We start from the raw sequence: 24,215 nt of genomic DNA, 5'->3' as shown, positions 1-24,215 counted from the left end.
CTTTAAAGTCTAACTGAAGGTCCATCTCCTCCAACAGGCCTTCCCTGACTAAGCCCCCTTTTCCTTTTCTTCCACTCCCTTCTACGTCAACCTGACTTGCTCCCTTTGTTCATCCCTAAGCCCCACAGCCCTTATGTACATTTCTGTAATTTATTCATTCATTCAATGGAATTTATTGAGCGCTTACTATGTGCAGAGCACTGTACTAAGCGCTTGGAATTCGGCAACAGAGACAATCCCCGCCTAATAACGGACTCACGGTCTGAACGGGGGAGACAGGCAGCAAAGCAAAACAGAATAAAACAAAACAAAACAAGACATCATCATCAAGATATGTAGAATCATGGGGATATACACCTCATTAACAAAATAAATAGGGTGATAAAAATATATATACAAATAATCACGTGCTGAGGGGAAGGGGGAAGAGCCGAGAGCAGAGGAGGAACAGAGGGAAAGGGGGGCTCAGTCTGGGAAGGCCTCCTGGAGGAGGTGAGCTCTCGGTAGGGCTTTGAAGAGGGAAAGAGAGTTAGTTTGGCAGAGGTGAGGAAGGAGGGTGCTCCGGGACAGCGGGAGGACGTGGGCCAGAGGTCGACGGCGGGATAGGTGCGAAGACGGTGAGGAGGGGGGCAGCAGAGGAGAGGAGCGTGCGGAGTGGGCAGTAGAAAGAGAGAAGGGAGGAGAGGTAGGAGGGGGCGAGAGGATGGAGAACTTTGAAGCCAAGAGTGAGGAGTTTTTGTTTCGTGCAGAGGTCGATAGGCAACCGCTGGAGATTTTCGAGGAGGGGAGTGACATGCCCAGGGCGTTTCTGCAGGTAGATGATCCGGGCAGCGGAATGAAGAATAGACTGGAGTGGGGAGAGACAGGAGGAAGGGAGATCAGAGAGAAGGCTGACACAATAATCCAGTCGGGATAAAATGAGAGTTTATACCAGCAGGATAGCAGTTTGGATGGAGAGGAAAGGGCAGATCTTGGCGATATTGTAAAGGTGAGACCAGCAGGCGTTGGTGATGGATTGGATGTGTGGGGTGAATGTAAGAGCGGAGTCAAGGATGACACCAAGGTTGCGGACTTGAGAGACGGGAAGGATGGTCGTACCGTCCACAGTGATGGGGAAGTCAGGAAGAGGACAGGGTTTGGGAGGGAAGATAGGAGCTCAGTTTTAGACATATTGAGTTTTAGGTGGTGGGCAGACAGACATCCAGGTGGAGAAGTCCTGGAGGCAGGAGGAGATACGAGCCTGAAGGGAGGGGGAGAGAACAGGAGAGGAGATGTAGATTTGGGTGTCATCCGCGTAGAGATGATAGTTGAAGCCATGGAAGCAAATGAGTTCACTGAGGGAGGGAGTGTAGATAGAGAGGGCCAAGAACTGACCCTTGAGGAACGCCTACAGTTAGAGGATGGGAGGGGGAGGAGGAGCCCACGAGGGAGACCGAGAATGACCGGCCAGAGAGATAAGAGGAGAACTGGGAGAGGACGGAGTCTGTGAAGCGAAGATGAGATAGAGCGTGGAGGAGAAGGGGATGGTTGACAGTGCCAAAGGCAGCTGAGTGGAGGAGGAGGATTAGGATAAAGTAGGAGCCATTGGATCTGGCCAGAAGGAGGTCACGGGTGACCGTTGAGAGGGCACTTTCGGTGGAGGGGAGGGAAGACAGATTGGAGGGGGTCCAGGAGAGAGTTGGAGTTGAGGAATATATAGAATTTATAGAGAAATTTATAGAGAAGCAGCATGGCTCAGTGGAAAGAGCCCGGGCTTGGGAATCAGAGGTTGTGGGTTCTAATCCTGGCTCTGCCACTTGTCAGCTGTGTGACCCTGGGCAGATCACTTCACTTCGGAGAAGCAGCGTGGCTCAGTGGAAAGAGCACGGGCTTTGGAGTCAGGGCTCATGAGTTCAAATCCCAGCTCTGCCACTTGTCGGCTGTGTGACTGTGAGCAAGTCACTTAACTTCTCTGTGCCTCAGTTCCCTCATCTGTAAAATGGGGATTAAGACTGTGAGCCCCACGTGGGACAACCCGATTCCCCTGTGTCTACCCCAGAGCTTAGAACAGTGCTCGGCACATAGTAAGCGCTTAATAAATACCAACATTATTATTATTATTATTTCTCTGTGCCTCAGTTACTGCATCTGTAAAATGGGGATGAAGACTGTAAGCCCTACATGGGGCAACCTGATTACGTTGTATCTACCCCACCACTTAGAACAGTGCTTGGCTCATAGTAAGCGCTTAACAAATACCAACATTATGATTTATTTCTATTAATGTCTGTCTTCCCCCTTTAGACTGTAACCTCGCTGTGAAAGGGAATATGTCCATTTGCTGTTACATCGTACTCTCCCAAGTGCTCAGTACAGTGCTCCGCACACAGTAAACACTCAAAGAGAAGGGCAAAAAAGCCTACCACTTACTTTGATGTTGTCTAGTGCGGAGTGGGAAAGGTCAGAGTCAAGGGATGATTGTAGATAGGGTTACCCCAAGGTTTAGGCTTTTCCCATGGGATAGAGAAGACCTGAACCTGTAAAGTGGACAGATGTATCTGATTGCAACTCGAACCTATAATTAGCCAGCTCTACCAAAGAAAGGTGTCCTGAAAAAGTTAATTAGAAGTTCAAAGGGCGGGCATCAGTGACCCCTTCCTTCTAGCTGTCCCTGATTTAGAATCGTTTCTTAGCGGGACGTCCCTCGGAGTTTATAGCGGCCGGGACTTTTCCCCTCCCTCCCTTTGGAGCTACCATATCAAAGTCCGTCACAAAGCCCCGCTTCCCCCGTCATCCCCCAAGCAGTGTGGCCTAGTGGAAAGAGCACAGGCCTGGGAATCAGAACACCCGGATTCTGATCGTGGTTCTGCCACCAGCCTGCTGTGTGAACCTGGGCAAAGTCACTTCACTTCTCTTTCTCTCTGTTTTCTCAACTGCCAAATGGGGATTCCATACTTGTTCTTCCTGATCTTCAGACTGTGAGACAGGCACCAGGTCTGATCTGATGATCTTGTAGCTACCTCAGCGTTTAGTACAGTGCTTGGCACACGGTAAGAGCTTAACGAATAGACTGTGAGCCCGTCACTGGGCACGGATTGTCTCTATCAGTTGCCGAATTGTACATTTCAAGTGCTTAGTACGGTGCTCTGCACATAGTAAGCGCTCAATAAATACTACTGAATGAATGAATACCATCGTCAACACCATCATCTTCACTTAACTTTGCATTCCACCTTTTTCTGCTTCCTAGCTGAGATTCTCTTCTTCTTGGCACCCCTAACTCCATCTCCAAAGCAGCGTGGCCCAATGGCTAGAGCACGGGCCTGGGAGTCAGAAGGACCTGGGTTCTAATCCCAGGTCTTCCACTTGTCTGCTCTGTGATTTGGGCAAATCGCTTCACTTCTCTGTGCCTCAGTTACCTCATCTGTAAGACGGGGATTAAGACTGGAAGCTCATGAGGAACAGGAACTGTATCCAATCCTATTTGCTGGTATCTACCCCTGTGCCTAGAACAGTGCCTGGCACATAATATGCACTGAACGAATACCGTTTTAAAAAAAAATATTGGGTTCTAACACACTCAACTCCATCTTTTGCTAATCGTGCTGTTTCATTGCTCCTTAATGGTAAGACTATCATTTGACCATTTGAACTGTAGTTCTGGGGTGAAAGTTGAAAGGAATTGAGCCCAAATCAACTAAGGCTAAGGGAAGACAATCTATGAGGGGAGGTGTGCTTAATAAATATTGGTCATGAGGAGGAGATAGATGGACATAGTTCTCCATTTTCACTAAAGACACATAAAAAGGGAAAAGGCTTACACTGCTGCAAGAGAGATTGAAGTTAAATAACAAACAGTATCTAGTTTTTTTATCATTATTATTATTACTAGTGATAATAATAATAATGGTGGTATTTGTTAAGCATTTACTATATTCCGGGCACTGTTCTAAGCGCCGAGGTGGATACAAGTAAATCGAGTTTGACAAAGTCCCTGTCTCACATGGGGCTCACAGCCTTAATCCTCATTTTACAGATGAGGGAACTGAGGCCCAGAGAAGTTAAGTAACTTGCCCAAGGACACACAGCAGTCACATGGAGGAGCCGGGATTATAATCCAGGGCTATCTGACTCTCGGGTCTGGGCTCTAATAATAATAATGATGGCATTTGTCCAGGCCATGTTGCTTTGGTATGGAACTTCTATTTTTATAATATGCATTCACCTCACATCTCACTTTATCCTCACAACTTCCATGTGAGGTGGGTATTATTATCCCCATTTTACAGGTGTGCAAACTGAGACCCAGCAAGGTTAAGTGACTTGGCTAACATCAATAGTCCAGGGACAGGGGTGAGACCCAGGTCTCCAGCCTCCTAGATCCTTGCTCTCTCTACTACTTGTGCTTGTTACAAACAAGTGCAATATCCGAGGCTAGAATCATAATTAATAATAACTGCGGTGTTTGTTTAACGCTTACTATATGCCAAGCACTCTACTAAGCACTGGGTCAGACACAAGCAAATCGGTTTGGACACAGTCCCTGTCCCACATGGGGCTCACAGCCTCAATCCCCACTTTACAGATGAGGTAACTGAGGCACAGAGAAATGAAGTGACTTCCCCAAGGTCACACCATAGACGAGTGGCAGAGCCGGGATTAGAACTCACAACCTTCTGACTCCCAGGCCCGTGCTCCATCCACTCTGCCCTGCTGCTTCTCAACCTAGATTCTAGAACTTAGAATCGGTCAGGTAGGGAGGTTGTAGAAGTTTTCTCTCGGAAGACCTCGAAAACTATCAATCTCCTCCGTCACCGACAGCAGCCTCGTAGCAAAAATAAATCTCTCAGCATTTCCCGGGGCATAAATTCAAACCCACCTGAACCTACTGGTTCAGGCCTTCTCCCTGAACCAAAGCAGGGGGTCCACCTGCAGAGATCCTTCTGCTTTGAAACAACTCCAGTTCTGCCACTTACCTGTTGTGTGGCCTGGGGCAAACCCCTAAATTTCTCTGTGCTTCGGGTTCTTCATCTGTGAAATGGGGATGAAAGACCTGTTCTCCTTCTCCTTTGGACTGTAAGGCCCGTGTGGGACAGGGACTGTGCCTGATCTATCTTCCATCTCCCCCATTGTTTGGCACAGTGCTTGGCCCATAACGAGCACTAAGCGAATATCACAATTATTATCGTGGTTATTACTGCCGTTGTTGTTGTTTGTTAACCCAGCTCTTTTCTCTTCCTCTTCTTGCCAAAATGCTCGCACCTCTGGTAGCTTAATTTTAACTGCCTGGGCAGATTTGAATAGTCTCAAGAGAAAACCACCAACAGTCAAGTTAAATGAAACCTGCTAATCTCCCCTATCGTTCAACCCCAGCTTTGATAAAACCTCTCACCCAGATCGGGGCTGCTCTCCTTGTTCTACAGTCAGTCAGTAGTCAGTGCTATTTACTGAGCGCAGAGCGCTCTACTAAGCACTTGGGAGAGTGCTACATAATGATCAAGTAGACACGTTCCCTGTTCTCAACGAGCTTACAGCCTAGAGGGGCAGACATGAATATAAATAAATACATTACAGATGTGTACATAAGTGCTTTGGGGCTGGGAGGTGGGATGAATAAAGGGAGCAGGTCAGGGCAATACAGAAGGGAGTGGAAGAAAAGGAAAAGAGGGCTTAGTCAGGGAAGGCCTCTTGGAGGAGATGAGCCTTCAGTAAGGCTTTGAAGCAGGGGAGAATAATTATCTGTTGGATACTCGTTCATTCATTCAATAGTATTTATCGAGTGCTTACTATATGCAGAGCACTGTATTAAGCGCTTGGAATGGACAATTCGGCAACAGATAGAGACAATCCCTGCCCAACGACGAGCTCACAGTCTAATGGGGGAGACAGACGGACAAAAATAATAGCAATAAATAGAATCAAGGGGATGTACATCTCATTAACAAAATAAATAGGGTAATAAGAATATATACAAATGAGCAGACGAGCACAGTGCTGAGAGGAGGGGGAGAGGGGGAGGAGCAGAGGGAAAAGGGGGGGAAAGGGGGCTTAGTTGAGGGGAGGTGAAGGGGGGGCAGCGAGGCAGCAGAGGGAGCAGAGGGAAAAGGGGAAGCTCAGTCTGGGAAGGCCTCCTGGAGGAGGTGAGCTCTCAGTAGGGATTTGAAGAGGGGAAGAGAGTTTGGCGAAGGTGAGGAGGGAGGGCATTCCAGGACCGCAGGAGGACGTGGCCCGGGGGTCGACGGCGGGATAGGCGAGAACGGGGGACGGTGAGGAGGTGGGAGGCAGAGGAGCGGAGCGTGCGGGGTGGGCGGTAGAAAATGAGAAGGGAGGAGAGGTAGGAGGGGACAAGGGGATGGACAGCCTGGAAGCCTAGAGTGAGAAGTTTTTTTTCTTGCGGAGGTCGACAGGCAACCACTGGAGGTTTTTAAGAAGGGGAGTGACAGGCCCAGAGCGTTTCTGCGGGAAGATGAGCCGGGCAGCGGAATGAAGAACAGATCGGAGCGGGGAGAGAGACGAGGAAGGGAGATCAGAGAGCAGGCTGACACGATAATCCAGCCGGGATATTATGAGAGCCCGTAGCAGTAAGGTAGCCGTTTGGGTGGAGAGGAAAGGGCGGATCTGGGCGTTATTATAAAGGTGAGACCGGCAGGTCTCGGTGACGGATGGGATGTGTGGGGTGAACGAGAGAGCCGAGTCAAGAATGACACCAAGGTTGCGGGCTTGAGAGACGGGAAGGATGGTCGTACCATCCACGGTGATAGGGAAGTCAGGGAGAGGACAGGGCTTGGGAGGGAAGATGAGGAGCTCAGTTTTGGCCATGTTGAGTTTTAGGTGGCGGGCAGACATCCAGGTGGAGACGTCCTGGAGGCAGGAGGAGATACGAGCCTGAAGGGAGGAGGAGGGAGAGCGTACCAGGCCCGAGGCAGGACGTGGGCGAGACGCGGGCGGCGAGATCGATGAGACGGAGGCACAGTGAGAAGGTTGGCAAGAGAGGTGCGAAGCCTGTGGGCTGGGTTGGAGGAGGAGAGTAGTGAGGTGAAGAAGGAGGGGGCGAGGGGATTGACTGCTTTACAGTCACCGGCGAGGACTTTCTGTTTGATGCGGAGGTGGATGGGCAACGCTGGAGGTTCTCGAGGAGTGGGGAAACATAGCCTCATCATTCTTGTAGAAAAATGACCCAGGTAGCAGAGTGAAGTATGGACTGGACTGGGGAAAGACGGGAGGCTGGGAGGTCAGCGACGAAGCTGATCCAGTAATCGGGGCGGGAGAAGATAAGCGATTGGATTAACGTAGTAGCAGTTTGGATGGAGAGGAAAGGGTGGATTTTAGCGACGTTGAGAAGGTCGAACCCACAGGAGTTTAGTGATCGATTGAAAATGTGGATTGAAAAGGACAGTCCCACAGCCTACCAATCCCTCAATCAATCAATGGTATTTATTGAGTGTCCACTGTGTGCAGAGCACTGTACTAAGAGTACGGACCAGTACAAAATAACAGAGTTGGTAAGGCACATTTGCTGGCCGGTCAAATATGCACAATTGTCATATTGAAAGTTATCATATGGAGAATTCCTCCAGGCCCTCCTCACCCTCTCTTCAACCCTCACTTGTTCATCAACAGTGGTATTTATTGAGCACTTACTACATACAGAGCACTGTACTAAGCGTTTGGAAGAGTACAACATAGCAGAGTTGAGAAGCAGCATGATCTAGTGGATAGAGCCCAGGCCTGGGAGTCAGAAGGACCTGGGTTCTAATCCCCTGCCACTTGTCTGCTGTGCGACCTTGGGCAAGTCACTTCACTTCCTCTATGTCTCCGTTACCACATCTGTAAAACTGGGGATAAAGATTGGGAGCACCCTGTGGGGCATGAAGTGTGTCCAACCTGATTAGCTTCTATCTGCTCCAGTGCTTAGTTCAGTGCTTTGCACATTGTAAGCACTTGAGAAATACCATAAAAAAAACCTATCAGCGGACACATTCTCTGCCCAGAATAAGCTTATAGTTTGTTAGTTGTAGGCTTTCATTCACTCATTCAATCGTATTTATTGAGTGCTTACTGTGCTCCGAACACTGTACTAAGTGCTTGGAAAGGACAATTCAGGAAGAGAGACAATAACAACAACAATAATAATAATAAGGATGGCATTTGTTAAGCACTTACTATCTGCAAAGCACTGTTCTCCCTGCCCAAGACAGGCTCACAGTCTAGAAGCGGGGAGACAGATATCAAAACAAGTAAATAGGCATCAGTAGCATCAATATAAATAGAATTGTAGATATATACACATAATTAATATAGAGTGATAAATATGTACATGTATTCATTCAATCGTATTTATTGAGCACTATGTGCAGATCACTGTATTAAGCGCTTGGAATGTACAATTTGGCAACAGACAGAGACAATCTCTGCCCAACAATGGGCTACAGTCTAAAGCAGGGAGACAGACAACAAAACAAAACAAAACATGTAGTCTGGCGTCCATATCATCAAGATAAATAGAATCATGGATGTATATACATATCATCAACAAAATAAATAGAGTAATGAATAATATGTCCATATATACACAAGTGCTGTGGGGCAGCAAGGGGGGTAAAGCATAGGGAGCGAGTCGGGGCCATGGGAAGGGGAGAGGGAGCAGAGGAAAAGAGGGACAGGGAACGTGTCTACCAACTTTGTTGTACTGTCCTCTCCCAAGCACCTAGTACAGTGTGCCATTGCACAGTAAGCGCTCATTAAATACCATCGACGAACCCTCCGTGTTCTCCGATTTGGCCTTGCAAAGTCACTTAGAGTGAGGGGCTTGTGGTTCAACTCAGTCCTATCCATTCCCCTGGGCTCCTATTTCTTCGGCACTAACTGATGTTTTAGGAGTCCAAGGAATCCACATCTACTCTCTCTGGCTTCTCCTCACGGTCCTTTCAGCGACCTCCCTTTCTTACTAATTTGGCCTGCCTCTAAGGCGTAAGTCCTTGGAGAGTCCCTGGTGCAGGCTAGAGTTAATAATGTTGGGATTTGTTAAGTGCTCACTATGTGAAGAGCACTGTTCTAAGCACTGGGGTAGCTACAGGGCCATCAGGTTGTCCCACGTGAGGCTCACAGTCTTCATCCCCATTTTACAGATGTGGTCACTGAGGCACAGAGAAGTGAAGTGACCTGCCCACAGTCACACAGCTGACAAGTGGCAGAGCCGGGATTCGAACCCATGACCTCCGACTCCCAAGCCTGGGCTCTTTCCACTGAGCCATGATGCTTCTCATTCAACCTTTGTAGTTGATGGTTTCGATAATGGTGACGGCGATGTATGGCAGTCTGATGGAGCGCTTTGAAGAAATAAAGCAGTGGTCTATTTTGAATGGTTCCCGCATGCAGAGCAATGTACTAAGCCCTTGGGCGAGTACTATATGATCATATTGGTAGACAGGAGCCCTGCCCACCAGCAGCTTAAGTCCAGATGCTGAACAGCCATGCGCTTGACCAAAAAGTGCGTAACTCTAAGTAGCGTACGCTTTGAAGATGGATCGTCTGCCTTCTGTTTTGCTCCTCTTTTCCCTGTTTTCCGCAGACAAAAATGTTTTTTGGAATGAAGACACGGATTTGGGGGTCACGTTCGGTTGAACGCACCCTCCTCGCCCGATTCCTTCCCCTCCAGCCAGCCTACTCACTGTGCCTCGATCCATCGATGGTATTTATTGAGAGGATACTATGCGCGGAGCGCGGTACAAAGCCCTCGGGAGAGCGCAACGCAACCGAGTCGGTAGAAACATTCCCTGCCCACAACGGGTTTACGGTCGCAATCTTGTCTCTGTCATGGTTGACCTCTTGTTTACCCTCTCTCTCCTACCTTCGTATCTAATAGGCCACTGATCTCTCCATCCTCAGAGCCCTTCTGAAATGACATCTCCTCCGGGAAGCCTTCCCTGATTCATCGTTCATCTCCCCACCCTGTTTCCGCTTCCCTCCTGCCACTTCAACACTTCTGCATCCCTAAGGACTCGGGTACTCCCCCTCATCCCCTTACCCCAGCAACACATGTTCAGATCTTGAAACTCTGATGCTTCCTCCTTCCCTCCATGTATTTAAGCGTCTGTCTCCCAACTGGATTATAAATCCCTTGAGGGCAGGAATCATGTCTACCAACTATCGTATTCCCCCAAGCACCTCGTACAGTGCTCATCCCATAGTAAGCGCTCAATACGTACTATTAATAATAATAATAATAATAATGATGGTATTTAAGCGCTTACTAGGTGCACAGCACTGTTCTAGGCACTGGGGTAGATACAGATTAATCAGGTTGTCCCACATGAGGCTCACAGTCTTCATCCCCATTTTCCAGATGAGGGAACTGAGGCACAGAGAAGTGAAGTGACTTGCCCATAGTGACACAGCTGACAAGTGGCAGATCCGGGATTAGAACCCACGACCTCTGACTCCCAAGCCCGGGCTCTTTCCACTGAGCCACGCTGCTGGATTGATGAGCATAAATTTTAAGTCATATTACAGTAATTTCATTACATTTTGAACTACAGCGCACTTGCGAGCAGTTTCCAAAGCCTTGTTTGCAATTTGTCAAAAGATTGGTTTGGCTCTTGGGCTTTTTGTTGCTTGTTGTGTTTTGTTTTTTAAAAAAAAAACACAAATATAGCCTCACCCCTAATGCTAAACCTCCCTGATGCAAAAATGGTATTTAATGTTGGTATTTGTTAAGCGCTTACTATGTGCCGAGCACTGTTCTAAGCGCTGGGGTAGACATAGGGAAATCAGGTTGTCCCACGTGGGGCTCACAGTCTTAATCCCCATTTTACAGATGAGGGAACTGAGGCACAGAGAAGTTAAGTGACTTGCCCACAGTCACACAGCCGACAAGTGGCAGAGCTGGGATTCGAACTCATGAGCCCTGACTCATGTCAATGGTATTTGTTGAGTGCTACTTCTGTGTAGAGCACTGTACTAAGTACTTGGGAGAGTACAATACAACAGAATTAGCAGATATGTTCCCTGCCCATAATGAGTTTAATAATAATAATAATGTTGGTATTTGTTAAGCGCTTACTCTGTGCAGAGCACTGTTCTAAGCGCTGGGGGAGATACAGGGTAATCAGGTTGTCCCACGTGAGGCTCACAGTCTTTATCCCCATCTTACAGATGAGGTAACTGAGGCACAGAGAAGTGAAGTGACTTGCCGAAGATCACACAGCTGACAAGTGGCGGAGTGGGGATTCGAACCCATGACCTCTGACTCCCAAGCCCAGGCTCTTCCCACTGAGCCACGCTGAGTTTACAGACTAGATGATTGTACTATCATAATAATGCACATTCATTAACAAATATCATAACTATTATTAATAATAATAATTCCCTCCAGATGTCCTGTCTGTAATGTATTTGTTTATATTAATGTCTGCCTCCCCCTCTAGATTTTAAGCTCGATGTGGGCAGGGAGTGGGTGTGTTTACCTTTATATTGTACTCATTCAAATACTTAGTACGGTGCTCTATTTATGTTGTTAATGAGGTGTACATCCCTTTGATTCTATCTATCATGATAATGTTGTCTTGTTTTTGTTTCATTCTGTTTTGCTCTGCTGTCTGTCTCCTCCGATTAGACTGTGAGCCCATCATTGGGCAGGGATTGTCTCTATCTGCTGCCGAATTGTACATTCCAAGCGCTTAGTACAGTGCTCTGCATATAGTAAGTGCCCAATAAATACTACTGAATGAATGAATGAATGCTCTGCACATAGTAAGTGCTCAGTAGACACGATTGACCTGTCACCTGTTTCAGAGGTTCGATTTCACAGTTTCTTTCCCTGGCACAAAAGTAGCATTTTTTGTCTTCTGTCTGGGATCGACTGAACTTTAGCCCTACTAGAGGCAGAGGGATGGATTCGGTGACCTTTCACGGCCTTTCCAACTCTTATCATTCTCTGAACAGGATGAATGTATTCCCAGAAGCCTCTGTGTCTACTCTAGAAACCAATCCACCCACCCACCCCACTGGAAACTTTGAACAAAAACATTTGTAGAATTCTGTTCTGCTCTTTGCCAGTCCTTTTTTGGTTTAAAAGAAAAGGGAACAGGGCATTTTTAGAGTCTCTTACAGTTACTAGACTGTAAACTCCTTGTGGGCAGGGAATGTGTCTACCAACTCATTCATTCAATCGTATTTATTGAGCGCTTATTGTGTGGAAAGCACTGTACTAAGCCCTTGGGAGAGTACAATGAAACAATAAACATATTCCCTGTTTATTACAACAAGCTTACAGTCTACGTCGTCTGCTCCCAGTAAACAATAAATACCACTGATGAAGTGATTGATTGATTTTTACACTGTTAAGAAACCTCTAGGTTTGAAGCTTGGAGGGATGAGGAATGAGCAAGCATTTTGCTTTATTTAAACATAGCTACTGAGGCCTCTGGAATTGAGTTGGAAAATGGCAAATACATAATGGAGTAGAAATTAATTCATTAATCAATTTATTTATTGAGCACCTTCTAAGTGCAGAGCCCTGGACTAAGCACTTGGGAAAGAACAGAATAATTAGCAGACATGACCCCTGAACAATCAAGAGCTCTAGATTTTACTCAGATTTTGGACGTCAGTTTCCCATCTGTAAGGTTTTTTTTTTATTATTCCGTATGGTGTTTGTTAAGTGCTTACTATGAGCCAGGCATCGTACTAAGCGCCGGGGTAGAAACAAGCTAATCAGGTTGGACACAGTCTCCTCCTAGCTCCATGCTTCCCAGAAGGCTTCTCCTGACAAATTTCCACCACTAACATGAGTGGGTTCATTATAATAATAATAATAATGTTGGTATTTGTTAAGCGCTTACTATGTGCAGAGCACTGTTCTAAGCGCTGGGGTAGACACAGGGGAATCAGGTTGTCCCACGTGGGGCTCACAGTCTTAATCCCCATTTTACAGATGAGGGAACTGAGGCACAAGCCACCCTTTAGTGCTAACAGACTGTGAGCTCACTGTGGTCAGGGAATGTGTCTGTTTGGTGCTATAGTGTGCTCTCCCAAGCGCTTAGTACAGTGCTTTGCACACAGTAAGTGCTCAATAAATACGATTGAATGAATGAATGAACAGCTATACCTTCATATATAACCTATGTAACGGATATATTCCCTCTAGACTGTAAGCTCTTAGTAGGCAGGGAACATGTTTACCAACTCTGTTCTCTTTTACACTCCCAAGCGCTCAGCACAGTACTCTGCACAGAATAAACTCTCAATAAATACCACTGATTGCTTGACTGATCTCCATGTATACCTCATTTATTTACTTATCCATTTTTCATTCTTTTTCCATACTCTTGCTTTTTCCAGATAGCTCTGTTTTTCTTCCCGCTCTCCCTGTCTGCCTTTCTCCCCCTGAAAATAGATTGTGAGGCGACCCCCACCCCCTCTAGATTGTAAACTCATCATGGGCAGGGAATGTGTCTATTGTTATCTTGTACTCTCCCAGGCATCTTCTGCAGTGCTCTGCACACAGTAAGCGTTCAATAAATACAGTTGAATGAATGAATGAATGAAAGCCCCCTGAGGGAAGAGACTTGTTCTCGCCCAAGGGTGTAGTGCAGTAAGAATCGGAGAAGAAGGAGCCCCTTGATAAATATTACTGAGTGAAGGAGAGGATGACTTGTTACCCTGTCTGGGACAAGATAATTATTAGATCTCTAAAGTAAGAGAATCGTCATTGAAAAGATTGCTTATGACTTGAAGTGTCATTTTCATTCCCCAGTCTCAGTTTCCCCTTGCTTTCTCCTGCCCCACCAGAGAATCCTGAAGGGGTTCAAGATGGGGGCTGAGGAGCACTTTCAGAAAAGAGAATCTGAAAAGAACTGCCCCGGAAAACCGAGTGTGTATTCAAACCACCTGGATAAGAGGCTCGGAGGTGGTCCGTGGAATTTATCGAGAATAATAATGACTATGGCATTTGTTAAGTGCTTACTATGCGCCAGGCATTGTACTAAGCGCTGGGGTGGATACAAGCAAATCGGGTTGGACGCAGTCCCTGTCCCACGTGGGGCTCACGGTCTCAATCCCCATTTTGCAGATGAGGTAGCTGAGGCCCAGAGAAGTGAAGTGACTTGCGCAAGGTCACACAGCAGACAAACGGTGGGGCCGGGATTAGAACCTGTGACCATCTGACTCCCGGGCCCCTGCTCTTTCCACTAAGCCAGTGAATCCCAAATCTGTTTCCCCCAGAGCAAATCTGGCTCTTGCTCTCCCACCTCCACCTCATTACTACCATCTGTTTCCGCGCCTGAGCTGCCCTCCCCACCTCACTCCACCAAACCACATCCCTCCCCTCCTTCAGAGCCCTTCTAGAAAGTCACTTCCTCTATGAAGCCTTCCCTGATTAGCCTCTCCCCTCCCCCATTCTACTCACCCTGCTCCCTCTGCTACTTTAGCCCCCTCCGGCACTTCGTTGTTTCGGAGCGACTGATTTATCCACTTACTGCCCCATATCCCCCCATCTTTTCTCTTTTCTCCGATTCCGACGCTGTTCTACGGTCATTGATTTTGGGGTGTGACTGTCTTCTCCAGGCTTCTTGAAGGCAGAAATCTTGCAACCTTATGCTTCTCCAGTAGGTCCACCCGAGTCGACCCACCCAAGTAGAGAAGCAGCGTGGCTCAGTGGAAAGAGCCCGGGCTTTGGAGTCAGAGGTCATGGGTTCGAATCCCAGCTCCGCCACTTGTCAGCTGTGTGACTATGGGCGAGTCACTTAACTTCTCTGTGCCTCAGTGACCTCATCTGTAAAATGGGGATTAAGAAGGTGAGCCCCACGTGGGACAACCTGATTCCCTTGTGTCTACCCCAGCCCTTAGAACAGTGCTCTGCACATAGTAAGTGCTTAACAAATACCAACATTATTAGTTGGGGCTCAGTAAATGCCGGGTGGAGAAGCTCTCCCCAAGTCACCTCATCCATTCCTCTGCCTCTGCGTGGGAACGCACCCTCACCTGGCCTGCCTGATGCGTTCTAACCGACCTTGGAGGCGGGGAGGACCTGCCATCTCCCTCCGTCACCTCAGGGGAGGAAGGTCACTGAAATTGCAAATTTCATCCCAAGCCAAAGCACGGCGGGGCCCACTGTTCCCCTCTCTGCTCAGCAGAAAGAGCCCAAGCCTGGGAGTTAGTAGTCATGGGTTCTGATCCCCGCTTTGCTACTTATCAGCTGTGTGATTTTGGGCAAGTCACTTCACTTCTCTGTGCCTCAGTTACCTCATCTGGAAAATGGGGATTAAAACCGTGAGCCCCACGTGGGACAACCTGATTACCTTCTATCCTCCCTCCAGCGCTTAGAACCGTGCTTGGCACATAATAAGCGCTTAACGAATACCAAAATTATTATTATTATTATTAATCTTGTAATCTCAAGACCGGGCTCATTATTATTACTATAGTGGTGTTTGTTCATTCATTCAGTCGCATTTATTGAGCGCTTACCGTGTGCAACGCACTGTACTAAGTGCTTGGGAGAGGACACTGTAACAACAGACACATTCCCGCCCACGACGAGCTCATAGCCTAGAGGGGGAGTTTCCAGTAGCACTTACTATGTGCCAGGCACTGTACTAAGCGCTGGAGTAGAGGTGCAGCCTGGCATAGTGGATAGAGCACGGGCCTGGGAGTCAGAAGGTCATGGGTTCTAATCCCATCTCCGCCACTTGTCTGTTGTGTGACCTTGGACAAGTCACGTTACTTCTCTGGGCCTCATCTGTAAAATGGGGATGTAGACTGTGAGCCCCATTGGGTCCATCCTGATTTGCTGGTATCCATCTCAGCACTTAGTACAGTGCCTGGCACATAGTAAGCACCGCAATTATTATTATTCTACAAGTTAATCAGGTTGGACACAGTTCCCGTCCCAAATAAGGCTCACAGTCTTAATCCCCATTTTACAGACGAGGGAACCGAGGCCCAGGGAAACTAAGTGACGTACCCTAGGTCGAGCAGCAGACAAGTGGAGGAGTCAGAATTAGAACCCAGGTCCTTCTGACTCCCAAGCCCGTGCTCTGTCCACTAGGCTGCATTACTTCCCAACCGAGTCACCCAGTGGACACGGCAAAGCCTGGGCAACTGCCAGCACAGCCTAGGGAAGAGAGCACAAGCCTGGGAAGCACGAGACTGGAGGTCTGAGCTTTGCCACTTGCCTGTTGTGTGACCTTGGACATGTCACCTAACTTCTCTGTGCCTCATCGACAGAAGGGGGGATCCAATATCTGCTCTTCCTCCCAGTGGACCAAGGACCGTGTCCCCAGTGCTTAGTACAGTACAGTACCGTAAGCTCCTTATGGGCAGGGAACGAGTCCGCTAATTCTGTGGTAGGCTCCCAAGTGCTTAGCACAATGCTCTGCATGTAGTAAGTGCTCAATAAACACCACTGATTGATCCATAGTCAGCGCTTAACAAATACCACAATTATCATTAGTAGCTGGAAGCCCTGGGCATTTCAGCTCTCCACAGCTCCACCACTTGCCTGCTGTGTGGCCTCGGGCAGTTCGCTTCACTTCTCTGGGCCTCGGTTCCCTCATCTGTAAAATGGGGATTGAGATTGGGAGCCCTGTGCGGGACAGGGTCTGTGCCCAACCCGATTTGCTTGCCTCCACCCCATCGCTTAGTACGGTGCCCGGCACAAAGTAAGCGCTTAACGAATACCACAATTACAATTATTATTGTTATTTACTAAATACTGGCTTGGACACGCGTACGCACCTACTCTCTCTCTCTCACACACACACAGAGCACCGGCCTCTGGCATCTCCTCGGCGGCTCAGATGCACCGAGTTCAGGGGAACACCACAGGCAGTGTGAGGGAACACACACTCCACAGCCACCGGCACCTCAGAGGTAGTCGGCCGCAGCCAGCCACAGCTTCCCCGTTGCTCCCCTCACCCTCTTTCGGTGTCTGCACTGAGCTTCTCCCCACTCGGGGTGGGCCCGGCCCGCCTCCCCACCCCTCAACAAGGCGGCCCGGGAGGGAGTTTACTCACCGCACCAGGAGGCCGGGGTACCCGCCTAGGGCTCATCGTCTCCGCCGGGGACAGCTCCCCCAGGACCCCGGGGCCCTCCCGGAGAGCCAGCCAAGCACGGGCTGCCTGTCCTCCCCTCGGCGGCTGATGAATTTAGCACTAGCGGAAGGAAGGAACGGAAACCGAAGTCACATGGAGCCCGAGAGCCAGCAGCGGCAGAGCCACCGACCACTCGCAGAGCTCGGGGGACTGCAAGCCGCGGGCCAGAAGGGAGTTCCGGGGGCCGCGGGCGGAGGTCAAGGTTCAGACCCGTTGCCCAACCCCAACCGCGGCCGGTCCCGCCACCCTCACTGGCTCTGAGGCCGGGGGAGGATCGGGGGGCGAGCTCCATTACAGGCTTCCAGCCGCGCGAGCTAACACGAGGGGGCTTCCGCTGGCTCGGCGAGCCACGGGGGTTCTGCAAACGTGGCCCCGCCACCCGGGCCTGGACTGGGCCTGGTTTTCACCGGAGACCGTCCTTTCCACGTGGGGGCCGGAGCCGAGGCACGTGCCGGAGGCCTTCGGAAACGAGCCGGAGATGACGAGGCCGGGCGGCCCGCCTCGGGCGGGAGGGGAACGACGGTTTGAATTCCGACTCTCCGTCCCAAGGGAGACCTGAAGACACCCCTGAGGGCCGCGGCAACGTGAGGAAGGCCCAGCGGGAGTGGTCGTGGCCAAAGCAGGACGGCCGCCCGGAGGTGGAGGGGAGGGCAGGCTCACCGGCCCCTTCCCCTTCTTCCCTTGTCCTCTTTCTCCACGGCCACAGACCCCGCTGCTGCCACCTCCCCGGCCCGGCCGAGTGGCTGGAGCCCGGGACTGGGAATCAGAAGGACCTGGGTTCCAGTCCCGGCTCTGCCACTCGTCCTCTGTGTGACCTTGGGCATGTCTCTTCACTGGGCCTCATTTACTTCATCTGTGAAGAGGGGATTAAGACTGTGAGCCCTGTGTGGGACAGGAACTGTGTCCAACCTAATTTGCTTGTATCTACCCCAGTGCTTAGAACAGTGCCTGGCACAAAATACTACTAATAATAATTGTACTTTTTAAGCACTTATTATGTACGAGACACTGTACTAAGTGCTGGGGTGGATGCAAGCAGATTGGGTTGAACACAGACCCTGCCCCACGTGAGGCTCACAGTCTCAATCCTCACTTCACAGATGAGGGAACTGAGGCCCAGAGAAGTGATTCGCCCAAGGTTACCCAGCAGACAAGTGGTGGAGGTGGGATTAGAACCCAGGACCTTCTGACTCTCAAGCCCACGCTCTATTCACTATGCCATGCCGCTTCTGATCTCAACACATTCTGGAGGTCTTCCAGGGGGGCCACCGTGACGTACGGCCGGCCTTGCCCGGGCACGGCCGGGCGTGGCCACCGATGCTGCCGCAACGTTCATTCGATCGCATTTATTGAGCACTTACTGTGTGCAAAGCCCTGATCTAAGCACTTGGGAGAGTACAGTGTAACAACAAACAGACACATTCCTGCCCAAAGCGAGCTCACAGTCCTGAAGGGGAGACAGACATTAAGGTAAATAGATAAATAAATTACAGGTATATATACAGATCTATACATATGTGCGATGGGGGTAGGAGGGAGGAAGAATGAAGGAGCAAGTAAGAGCAGCTCAAAAGGAGTAGGAGAAGAGGAGAGGAGGGCTTAATCAAGGAAGGCTTTTTGGAGGAGATGTGCTTTCAAAAGGCTTTGAAGTGGTGGAGAGCAATTACCTGTCCCACATGGGGCTCAGCGTCTTAATCTCCATTTTCCAGGTGAGGTAACTGAGGCCCAGAAATGGACTGATTGGCGCTAGGTCACTCAGCGGACAAGTGGCAGAGCCGGGATCAGAGCCCACGTCATCTGACATGGAGGCCTTTGCTCCCTCCGCTAGACCACGCTGCTTCCGGGCCGTGATCGTCCCAACCGGAGAGGGAAGCTGGCACCTGTGGCAGCGGCTTGGTGAGTCCTCAAGGGGAACACCGATCGATTAACGGTATTTACTGAGCGCTTACTACGAGCGGAGAACCGTACCGAGTGCTTGGGAGAGCACAGTCCAACAGCTTCAACAGACACTTTCCCTTGCCCATAACGAGCTCACCGCCTGGAGAGGGAGACACACTTTAATATGAATCAAAAAGTAATTTATAATATACAGTTTCAAGGTATGTAATAATAATAATGGCGGTATTTGTTAAGTGCTTACAATGTGCAAAGCACTGTTCTAAGCGCAGGGGGTGGATACAAGGGAATCAGGTTGTCCCACGTGGGGCTCACAGTTTTAATCCCCATTTTACAGATGAGGTAACTGAGGCACAGAGAATTGAAGTGACTTGCCCAAAGTCACACAGCTGGCAAGCAGCGGATCGGGATTCGAACCCATGACCTCTGACTCCCACGCCCGGGCTCTCTCCACTGAATCACACTGCTTCTTGCTGTGGGGTGACTAAAGGAAGCAGCGTGACTCAGTGGCAAGAGCCCGGGCGTGGGAGTCAGAGATGGTGGGTTCTAATCCCGACTCCGCCACTTGTCGGCTGTGTGACTTTGGGCAAGTCACTTCACTTCTCTGTGCCTCAGTTCCCTCATCTGTAAAATGGGGATTGAGAGTGTGAGCCCCATGTGGGACAACCCGAATACCTTGTATCTACCCCAGCACTTAGTAAGCGCTTAACAAATACCATTATTATTATTATTATTATTATTATTAAGTGTCCAAAGGTCCCAGATCTTATGCCCAGGACCCCATCGCTTTATTCTCCTTCTCTGCTTCCGCTCACCACTCACTTATTTTTCTCTCTATGTCTGATTTTCTGTTTGTCTTTGTCTCTCCCTTTCCGTGCCTCTTTCTTCTCTTTTTCTCCCTCTCTCTGCATCTCCATCTCTCTGTCTCTGGCTCACTTGCTCACTGTCTCCTTCTGCATCTTTCTCTCCCTCGCTCCCTCTCTCTGTCTCCCTCCTTTTCTTTCTCCCTCTCTATCTCTGTTGTTTTCTCTCTGCCTCGCTGTCTCTCTCCCCCTCACTGTATCTCTAGTTCCTTTCGCTGGGTCTCTCTCACAACTTGTTTATCTCTGTATGTCTCTCTCCTCTTTCTCTCTCTCTCCTTTTCTGGATGCCTCCTTTGCTGCCTCCCCGTGTGTGTCTCTCGGACTCTGTCTTCCTTTGTTCCTCTGTGTCTCTCTCACTCTTTGTGTCTCTGACTGTGTGTCTCTCTTCTTTCTCTCCCTCAATTTGTGTCTCTCTTCTTTGTTTTCTCCCTCTCTGTCCCTCTAGACTTTGAGCTTGTTGTGGGCAGGGAATGTTTCTATGAGCTCTGTCATATTGTTCTCACCCAAACACTTCGGACAGTGCTCTGCACACAGCAAGCGCTCAATAAATAAGATTGATTGCCTCGCTCTGTCTCTCTTTCCCTCTGTCTCTCTCTCTCTCTGTCTCTATGTATCTCTGACTCTTTGTCTTTCTGCGTCTCTCCTCTTTCTCCTTCTCCCTCTCTGTGTCTCTCTTTCCCTTCTCCATCTCTGTATCTCTCACTCTCTGACCCTCTCTGCCTCCTTTTCTTGCCAATTCAATCCCTCCCCTTGAGGCCCAGCTCTCTGTTCTACTTTCATCTCTCAGAACTTGGGGACACCTACACCTCTGTGGAATCTCCACTCCGGATATCTTTCTGGAGAGGAGTCTGTTTCGGTGAGTGAGTCCCCCCTATAAAGCAGAGGGATAAGCTAGTTTTTTTAGCGTCTCTTTAGCGTGGCTAAAATTCTGAATGAGATGATCCACCTTGGGCATATCGGCTTCCTGGGAGTAAAAACCATTCCTGAACCTACTCTGAACAGCACCTAGCACCTTGTGTGTGCTCAATTAATACCAATGATGGTGATAGTGCTGATGAATATGAAAATCCTCAAAAAAAGCACCAATTTGTTCCAACCCCAAAGACTTGCTTCTTTCCTTCCTACCCCGTGGACTTCCTTAGGCATCACAAGGATGACTTAGCCCTCCCTTGCACTGGCCTCAACCCAAATAATTCAACCCAAATGACAAATCTCAAGGCAAATAAATGAACTTTCCTCATAAGCCGCTATGACAAATGTTTGCCTGGGATCCAGAGATTGTGTGTTTTCTTCCCTCCTTCTCTCCGCTCCTCACCCCTCTGATCCACACAGATGTCCCTTCCTCGTAATAAGGTTTCTGGATGGACTAAAGTGATTTGCCTAAATAAACCCATAAGTTTCACGGTTTTTTCTTTGACAGTTTTTTCCATGCTTTGGCAAAGTCTGCAGGTCAGGGATTAATTTATTGCCATTGTTCTCGTCTGTCCGTCTCCCCCGATTAGACCGTAAGCCCGTCAAACGGCAGGGACTGTCTCTATCTGTTGCCGACTTGTTCATTCCAAGCGCTTAGTACAGTGCTCTGCACATAGTAAGCGCTCAATAAATACTATTGAATGAATGAATGAATGAATGAACTGGAGATTCTAGGGGCCTGTCCATCCAGTTTTATACTGGACATTCTGGTTTCCAGCCTGTCTGCCCCCGTCAGTCTAGAGTTAGCAGCGTAGTCTTCACGCCTGCTGTGTTTATTTTAGGACTGAGCCTCCCTCCCACTTGGCTCTTGTTCACCCAGGAACCTGATCACACAGGTTCAGCAGTGGGCCTGTTGAAATGTACAACCGCCACCGCCATTTTTTTTGTGTTGTTAATGGTATTTGTCAAGCGCTTACTACGTGCCAGGTGCTGTACTATGCGCTGGGGTAGATACTTGCTAATCAGATTGGACAGAATCCATGTCCTACAGGGAGCTTCACAGTCTTAATCCTCATTTTGCAGATGAGGTAACGAGGCCCAGAGAAGTGAAGCGACTTGCCCAAGGTCATGCAGCAGACAAGTGGCAGAGCCGGGATTAGAACCCAGGTCTGCTGACTGCCAGGCCCGAGCTTCTTCCCCTAGGCTACACTGCTTCCCTTCAAACCCTCCCCTCTCTTGAAGATACACCTTGAGGCTGCTGCCTTCCTCACTTCAATCCATCAATTGTATTTTTGAGGGTTGACAGTGTGTAGAACACTGTCCTAAGCACTTGGGAGAGTACAAGTTGAGTGGGTAGACACAAACTCAGCCCTGAGGGGGGGAGACAGATATGAACATAAATAAATTAGATTACGGATTTGTACGTCAGTGCTCTGGGGCTGAGGGAGGGGCGAACAAGGGGTGCAAATCACAGGGCAAGAGTGACGCAGAAGGGAGTGGGAGAGGAGAAAATGAGGGCTTAGTCGGGGAAGAGCTGCTGTCTGAAGGCAGCCCGGCCTAGAATATTTTCTCAAGCTCCCCTGGAGGGTTCCCCATTATCCCACGGCTCCCTCCTCCCCACGGTCACTCTCTCCAGGTGGACAATCTGGATAGAGGGAATGGGGGTAATGAATGTCGTGGAAATGCCACAAGAGGACAGAGTACGCTGGGACTTCCGCAGATGGGACGGGGCCTAAATGAGTTGCCTGCCCTCCAGCAGCCCACATTCATCCCAGGGAGAAAGAAATCTGCTTTGTCCAAAGGATCCATCAGTCCTATTTATTGTGCACCTACTTTGTGCAGAGCTCTGTACTAAGTGCTTGGGAGAGTACAACAGAATTAGGGACACAGTCCCTGCCCTTGAGGAGAATCTAGAGGGGGAGGATGATAATAATGAGGGGGATAATTATAGTAATAATAATGGATGGAGAAATCAAACAGATGGAGTAGAGCTACGGTTATTGGGTGCTAGATTTCCTTAGTATTGAGGTTTTAGACCACAGCTTTGTGGGGTGAGGGGCTTCTGGTGCCCTAATCTTGAACCCCACATCAGAGCTTTCCCCTTCTGGCTGAGGAAGGTTGGATTGAGTTTCCAAGGAAGAACTCTCTAGACTGTAAGCTCGCTCTGGGCAGGGAATGTGCCTGTTTATTGTTATATTGAACCCTCCCAGGCACTTGGTACAGTGCTCTGCACACAGTAAAGGCTCAATAAATACCACTCACTGACTGTTCTGATCCCAGCGCCGCCACTTGTCTGCTGTGTGACCTTGGACAAGTCACTTCACTTCTCTGTGCCTCAGTTGTCTCATCTGTGAAGTGGGAATTGGGGCTGTGAGCCCCATGTGGGACAGGGACTGTTCCAACAATAGAATAATGTTCGGCACATTAGTAAGCATTTAACAAATACCATCATCATCATCATTGATTGATTGATCGACTGAACTGAGCACCCATTTTGTGTAGAGGCTTTACTCAGAAATCATCACTTCAACCTCTGCCCTAATCTAAGGGGGAAGCCATAGGAAAGCAGAGTGGCCTTGTGGACAGAGCAAGGGCCTGGGAGTCAGAAGGACCTGGGTTCTAATCCCGGCTCCGCCACTTGTCTGCTGTATGACATTGGGCAAGTCACTTAACATCGCTGTGCCTCAGTCACCTCATCTGTAAAATGGGGATTAAGACTGTGAGCCCAGGTGGGACCTAGAGTAGGTCCAAACTGATTAGCTTGTATCTATCCCAGTGCTTAGTAAAGTGCCTGGCACCTAGTAAGAGCTTAATAAATACCAAAAGAAAAAAAAATAGAGCAAATACCAATACTTTCCGATTTTAAAGACGTAACTGTAAATTTAAAAAATTAAAAAAACTCAAAAGTTTAAATGCTGCTTGAGGACTTACCGGTTCCGTTGGAAAACCTCCCAGGACGCAAATGTTCTGAGCATCTTTGACCTCATTGTTGTTCTGATGTAGAGCCACGCTGGGCTGACGTCCCAGGAGAGAGGGCAGATACGAATCTCTCCCTCTGGCACAGTGGTGGTCCAGGGCTTCCAATAAATAAAATGTTTATGGAGGAGTTTCTCTGTGCCAAACACTAAGCCAACTAAGCAATGGGGCAGAAGGTACAAGAAAACCAACCAGATCTGATCTGGTCCTTGGTAATAATAATAGTAATGATGATGGTATTTGTTAAGCACTTACTATGTGCCAAGCACTGTTCTAAGCACCGGGGTAGATACGAGGTCATCAGGTTGTCCCACGTGGGGCTCACAGTCTTCATCCCCATTTGGCAGATGTGGGTACTGAGGCCCAGAGAAGTGAAGTGGCTTGTCCAAGGTCGCAAAGCAGACAAGTGGCAGAACTGGGGTCAGAACCCACATCCTCTGACTCCCAAGCCCGGATTCTTAATAATAATTATGGTATTTGTTAAGCGCTTACTATG

General features: G+C 48.9%; 1 protein-coding gene across 1 annotated transcript in view; it reads right to left on the bottom strand.

Annotated features, from left to right (window-relative positions):
* The window catches only part of NRROS (negative regulator of reactive oxygen species), a 44,510-nt gene extending 27,288 nt beyond the window's left edge, over positions 1 to 17,222 (bottom strand). Inside the window, exon 1 of the mRNA XM_039913350.1 lies at positions 16,995 to 17,222. The gene's annotated coding sequence lies outside the window, so the exon portion shown is untranslated. The remainder of the gene's footprint in view (positions 1 to 16,994) is intronic.
* Between the last annotated feature and the right edge of the window lie 6,993 nt (positions 17,223 to 24,215).

Source organism: Ornithorhynchus anatinus, chromosome 1, assembly GCF_004115215.2.
Source record: "Ornithorhynchus anatinus isolate Pmale09 chromosome 1, mOrnAna1.pri.v4, whole genome shotgun sequence".
Taxonomy (NCBI): Eukaryota; Metazoa; Chordata; class Mammalia; order Monotremata; family Ornithorhynchidae; genus Ornithorhynchus; species Ornithorhynchus anatinus.
The sequence above is the reverse complement of the archived record's forward strand: the minus strand, read 5'-3'. Positions and strand labels throughout refer to the sequence as shown.